Source organism: Helianthus annuus, chromosome 2 (genome assembly GCF_002127325.2).
Source record: "Helianthus annuus cultivar XRQ/B chromosome 2, HanXRQr2.0-SUNRISE, whole genome shotgun sequence".
NCBI lineage: Eukaryota > Viridiplantae > Streptophyta > Magnoliopsida > Asterales > Asteraceae > Helianthus > Helianthus annuus.
In genome coordinates this window covers 126252905-126260116 of record NC_035434.2, presented here as the reverse complement: position 1 = coordinate 126260116, position 7212 = coordinate 126252905, and positions in this window count along the sequence as shown.

The window sequence follows — 7212 nt, the reverse complement described above, 5'->3', positions numbered from 1 at the left end:
TAGAGTAGATAGGTTTATCATTGATGCACGATGATTTAGGAGAGTTGTTTGGAACATTATTTTTAGGTTTCCAAACTTGCCTTAGACTTTCCAATTTCTTGGGTGTTCTAGACGAAATACAGTTTGAGTTTGGAATGCAATTATTTGATTTCATTTTCATTTGTTTAGCTTTGTTCCAATCTCCATCAAAAGGCTTCATTTTGGAGTTCAGCTTCCTAACAGGTTTAGATTTTGAATTCTTGGTCTGTTTTGGATGCTTGACATTTCCTTTTGGAGCCTTCTGATGCTCTCCCTTTTTTGATTTATCAGGACGATGCTGACAATTTCTTGCAATATGTCCAGCAATTCCACACGTGTAACAAATTTGTCGCTTCACATGTGGATTCGCTTGACATCCATCAGACTTTGCAGAACCTGAGGGCTTGTGTGGTTCCTGAGATGCAAACGAGACATGTTTAGATTTGTTCTTAGGAATGAAGTGACACTTAGTTTGTTTATTGAATGTTGATTTTGGAGGAACATATTTAGCTTCATTTCCTCCTTTAGTTTGTTTTACCAAAAGATTTTTAGATTTGTCAACTTTATTAGGCAAAACAACTGAATTCAAATCCACACAAATAGAACCAAAATAAATGTCAGAACATTCATCGCTCTAAAAAAAGAGCCCACACAATTCAAAGCATCAGAAGAAATTGAAACATTGTTTGATTTTTCAGAAATTAAAGCATTGTTTTTCTGAATTTTATTTTTCAAAACAACGTCGTCCTCATCATCTTCATCCACCCAATCTTCAATAATTACTTGGTCTGCATTTGAAGCAACAGGGTTAGTATCATTACTTTTCTCACAAACAGTGTCACTCGATGCTGCAGAATTGCTCTCAGCTTCTAGTGACATAATCGGTTCAGAAGAGTCAGAATTTTCTTCTTTTGAACATTCAGCATGGGCTTCTGTGGTTTCATTACCATTTAACCTAACAGATGCTCCTGATGTTGTTTCTGATTCTTCTTTAATCGAATTTGAATCAATGGTTTCAGATGATTCATTTGTCGATTCCACTGAATCAACTGACTCTGAATTATCACTGTCAGTCTTTTCATGAGAATTACTAGTTGAATCACCCGAAGCCATTGATTCAGTACGAGATTCTTTTGTTTCCTCAAGTGAAGCACTGTAGACACCAATTGGTTTGCCCATTTCTGATTTCTCAGAAGTGGATGTTTCCGAAGTATCGCAAGATGCTCCAATTGACGAAGCAGATTTCGCTTGTTTGCTCTTGTTAAATTCTCTCGTAAACTCAGTTAAACCTCTCAACATAGCAAACTCGATATTATCTACATTGACACTCGATTTTTCAGTTTCAGACTCTTTTGTGACACATTTATTTTCGAAAATTTTCTTTGAGTCACATGATTCTTCTTCTTTCAACACTTGAAAGTGCTTGTCAACCTTTGCATTTTTCTCAAAATTTAAAGTTTCAGTGTGATTCAAAACATTTTCTGACTTAACAAACATTTGATTTTGAGCCTGTTTCTCTAAAACGATTTCAGTATTATCAGGCCTGGTGATTTTTATTTTTCGAGACTTAACAGATTCAGACTTTCTATCTTCCGGTTTTCCATACTCCATATTAGGCAAATTGTCTATCTCCTCTTCACTCAAAGGAATTGAGGAATAGTTATGGTTGTAGGGTGGAGGTATAGCCACAAAACCCAACCCCTTATTCCTCACTTCCTTTTTGCTATACTTTAACTGTTGATTTATCATTTTCTCGACCTTTTCACTTGAAACATCAAACTTTTTGAAATTAAACTCAGTGTTTTCAAAGGTCGATTTTAAGTTTTCTAATTCAACAGTTAATTTTTCAGATAGCTCCTTAAAGTGAAGATATCGACATTTTGCTTCGCTTAAATCACTATGCAACTGTCGAATGTCACGTTTTTGAGCCTCTACCACTTCCTTATACCCATCCAGTTTCTTTTTAACTTCGTAGGTACTGGATTTGGTAAGTTGAAGTTGCATAGAAAGCGATTGAGCATGTTCTTTAAAACCTTTCACTTTCTTTTTACATTTTTCAGTACAACAGACATCATCTACACATACCTCAACCTCAGAAGGAGTGTAGTCGTTCATTTGAGCCATGAGAGCATGATAAATCATTTCCTCAGCATCTTCAGCAGCCGAATCAACATCTTCTTTAATTGCCACGAGAGCCTGATTCTGTTGGTACAAAGTGTCTGTGGTAATCTGCAGGTCGTTCATCTGTTGACTCCAGTCGAAACCCCCTCCTTCCTTAATCACCAATGCATTTCCAGTAGCACTAACTGGTTCAGCAACTTGAGTTCTTGCAACAGTGTTTGAGGCTGAACTCTGAGCGGGACGAGTAACAGTGATGTTTGAAGTGGAAACAACGTTTGGAGCTGGTCGAGCTGCTGAACTAACAGTGACAGTGACGTTTGGATCAGTGCTTTCCCTCTTTGGCTGTTTACACTCTCTGGCATAATGCCCAGGCTCATGGCAGTTGTAACATCTAAGCTTTGCCTTATTCCAGCCAATCTCACCATCAATCTTGTCCCAATTGCTCTTTCCAGTTTTCTTAACGAAGTTTCTGGCACGAAAAACTGCCATGGCCATTTGCCAAGTAATATCCATCTCTTCAACATCATCAGGATGGACTTCCAACAATTCAGCAGAGTCAATGTTGTTCTTTACTCTTCCAGCGATAAAGGCGTGATAACAGTTCATAACCCCTGTCATAAAAGCCATAGCTTGTTCGAAATTCTTCGATGTAGCAACTGAGGAGTTTGTTGCTGCAAAAGCGGTGGTAATGTTTGAAAGAAACTGTGTGGGTGTAACAGCAGATGGATTAGAGGGTTGAGCAGCAGACGAAGTTTTGTTAACATGTTGAGTAGCAGTGGGAAAATAGCCAGATTGGTTAGCATGCGTTCCAATGTTAATAGGATGAGGCATAGTAGAATGTCCTGTAAGAGAACTCATTCCTTGCTGAGACATCAAGGCGCTGTTGGTCAACACTCCTGCATTGTTGTAACTTGCAGCATGGTTGTAGAGCCTTTGTTTGTCATCCATTTCATATGACCTTAGCAAAGAAATCAACTCAGAGAGAGTCATTCTAGCTAAGTCCCTGGTCCTTTTGATGAGAGTCACATTTGTATCCCAATTTCTTGGAAGGGCATTGAGCAATTTCTTGTTAATGACATTTTTTTCAAGGCTGATGTCATGAGTTTTTATATCACTGATTAAGGCAACAAATCTCTGAATTTGATTTTCTAATGTTTCCCCTGGAAAGTGATTGAACAAGTTAAACTTTTGGGTAAGCATTTCTCTTCGACTTTCTTTCATTTCTTCATTTCCCTCATAGAGAGCCAGCAGAGCATCCCACATTTCCTTTCCAGATTTGCAGTCACGAACTCCAATGCTTACTTCTGGTGCAAGAGCAGAATGCAGCATTGCAAAAGCTTTGTAGTCATTATCAACCTTTTCACGCTCCTCATCAGTAAATTCAGACTCAGGCTTAGGAGCAGTGGTTCCATCAGCATCGTTCACAACATAGGTGATTGTAGTAGTTCGTTGCAGATAGACCTCCACGCCTTTGGATCCTTGATCCTCATATACTGAATGAACCTAAACTTCCATTCAGAGAAGGATCCCCCAGAAAGGAGCCGGGGAACCCTATTGTTAGTTCCAATGATGTTATCTAGGTCCTGGTTAATAGCAGCAGTTTCAGTCAACCCCAATTGATTAGTTTGAGCCATTTCTGAAAAAACAGTTGAATGTATGAGTAACACGTAATAATAAAAGTAAGAATCAAATGTATATTACTAATGATTACAGTACAGTTCAAACAATAATTCAGTTGGTTCACAAACTATTCAAAATTCAATTTAAACAATTCACGAGTTTAAACAGTCCAGTGCACGTGAACATATTTAATCTCGGTCGCACAAGATGAATCGCACAAGAGTCCCTTCAAATGAGCCTTGTCCAATCGCACAATATGAATCGCACAAGGGAGTCGCACAATACTTCTTCGAGATAAGCCTTTTGCCAAACGCACAAGTCAAAATGACCTCCCTTTAATATGATCCTTTTGCGTCGCATAAGAATTCTAGTTACACCAGGTCACTCGCACCAGTTCAAAAACAAACAGTGAAGCGTACAAGATCTTCTCAATCGCACAAGAAGTCTTCAATCGCACAAGAGTTAAATGTTGGGCTTGAGTCCTTAATAGCCCAAACAATTTCAATCGCATAACCCAAACCTGATCGCACAAGAAGTATTATTGGGCCTCAGTGCTTTAAAGGCCCAAAACACCAATCGTACAAGCTCTTCAGTCGCACAAGCTGAATTTTTGGAAAGATAATATTCCCAAATTTTTCAACTAAAATCCCGAAAGATCTGCTGAATTTGATTTTGAATCTTTTTGATATTTCCTGCAACAACTTTCCAAATTATCTGCAAACACGGTCAACTTGCACAAAAAAGATCAAACCAAAAAAAATCCTCAAGAATTCTGATGAATAGTTGATGAATACGAAGCACAAATACCCAGAATTTTCAAACTCTTTAACAAAACTTTCGGTCAAAATTTTTTTTTTTTTGGATATACTAAAGAAGTTTTCAATTTCAGCAAACCAAAATTTAATCTAAAATTTAATAATCGAAGCTCAATTTTGAGATCTAAATCAATTGATTTTCACAATAGTTTAACCCAAACCAGATCGATTTTTCAGATTACAGCCGCCCTTTTGTTTCACGGTTGTTTAAATTTGATTTTGAACCGACAGAAAAATTACTTTAAACTCAGAGTTTGTGCTATAACTTGGTTCGATATTCAGAAGCAAATAACCAGATTTTCAGCAAGAAAATTTGACAATTCAAAAACCCAATGACCCAACCAACAGTTGACAAAAACAAATCTGTGAAATAAACTCAAGATGAACCTGAAAAACAGACCTTTCTTGTCGATCTGGATCACAATCAGCAGCTAAACAGCCTTCAATCTTCAAGATATCCGATCCAACCGAGCCTTCGTGAGACTACTTAGGCTCTGATACCAATTGTAAGTCTAGGAACAATACAATCGAATATCAAACACCCAACAAGTAGCGGAAATACAAGTAAGATGTCGAAGATTGAAACACTAAGTATATTGATTCAAGAACAAGAGCACACGATTCCTAGAATCGTCTGGTACTCAAAACGCACAAGGGGCACAAAATTTGCTAGTGAATCAACAACCTAAAATGACTAAGGACTCCCCTATTCATATCTGCATAGGAGATCCTTTTACACTGGGCCAAGCCCATACCCCATAGACACCAAAATTAACAAACAAGCCCACTACACAATTCAAACCCAAAACAACTATAATAAACCAAGACAGACGCAAACCTACACTGTTTTATACCCTTACACTAGGCCTTAGTGTTGAAGATTTGCAGGATCTCCTTGAACTTTCACTGTGTAGGGATGAGGATGACAAGAGTGCAAAGGAATTTGAAGCTGAATTCAAAGAACAAGCTAAGGCACTCCTGATGAGTAATAAAGGTCCTGAATAATGAAGGGTTTTGGCATTATCTGTTCCAGGGGGAGATTGTTGGGATTGAACACTACCAGAGGAACATATAATGTAAAGCCAAAACCGGATCACATCAGTGGACTATCAATAAGCAGCAGTTTACTTTTTGCTCTCCCCTTGACAGTGGTATTCTAACAGCTGATGGACCTTAAGTGCTGCTCAACTACAACAACTGATGAACCAAACACTGATGATATTCTTAAAGACTGCTGAAGACAAACACTGAGCTCTATCTACTGCTGTCTCATAAGTACTGCTGAAGATTCAAGCACTGCTCATTCAAAGACTGATCACCTTTTGAAGAAAGCACTGATGTTCAAGTAATCAGTGCTTAGGCTACAACAGTGGAACGTGAACAGTGTTAGACTTGTTTTGTATTGTATTATCAATCAGTTGTTTAGACAACAGTAGTTTGTATAGGTCAATGTTTATAGTTTGTTAGGTCGTTAGATGTCACTATCATGGTGACGTCAGCTGAGGTACATCAGTAGTTTGGTTTGCTTATAAATATGACAGTACTCTGTACTGTCATATTTGATTCGTTTTACACTGGGCCAAGCCCATACCCCATAGACACCAAAATTAACAAACAAGCCCACTACACAATTCAAACCCAAAACAACTATAATAAACCAAGACAGACGCAAACCTACACTGTTTTATACCCTTACACTAGGCCTTAGTGTTGAAGATTTGCAGGATCTCCTTGAACTTTCACTGTGTAGGGATGAGGATGACAAGAGTGCAAAGGAATTTGAAGCTGAATTCAAAGAACAAGCTAAGGCACTCTTGATGAGTAATAAAGGTCCTGAATAATGAAGGGTTTTGGCATTATCTGTTCCAGGGGAGATTGTTGGGATTGAACACTACCAGAGGAACATATAATGTAAAGCCAAAACCGGATCACATCAGTGGACTATCAATAAGCAGCAGTTTACTTTTTGCTCTCCCCTTGACAGTGGTATTCTAACAGCTGATGGACCTTAAGTGCTGCTCAACTACAACAACTGATGAACCAAACACTGATGATATTCTTAAAGACTGCTGAAGACAAACACTGAGCTCTATCTACTGCTGTCTCATAAGTACTGCTGAAGATTCAAGCACTGCTCATTCAAAGACTGATCACCTTTTGAAGAAAGCACTGATGTTCAAGTAATCAGTGCTTAGGCTACAACAGTGGAACGTGAACAGTGTTAGACTTGTTTTGTATTGTATTATCAATCAGTTGTTTAGACATCAGTAGTTTGTATAGGTCAATGTTTATAGTTTGTTAGGTCGTTAGATGTCACTATCATGGTGACGTCAGCTGAGGTACATCAGTAGTTTGGTTTGCTTATAAACATGACAGTACTCTGTACTGTCATATTTGATTCGTTTTGAGTGAGTTCACCTCCTCAATTCAATCGGTTCATCTTGTGCAACCAACTCTGGAGTATCAGGCTGAGGGGGAGTTTAGTCTGTAAGCTTGCTGTAATCATTTGCTTTGTATTGTAATCATTTGACTTAATGTGAAGCAATTGTTTATCAAACTATATTCTCCTTTGATTGTGTTTACAAAGTTTTATCCATTCCCGCTGCACTTTACATTGTTTTACATTCATTGATATGTC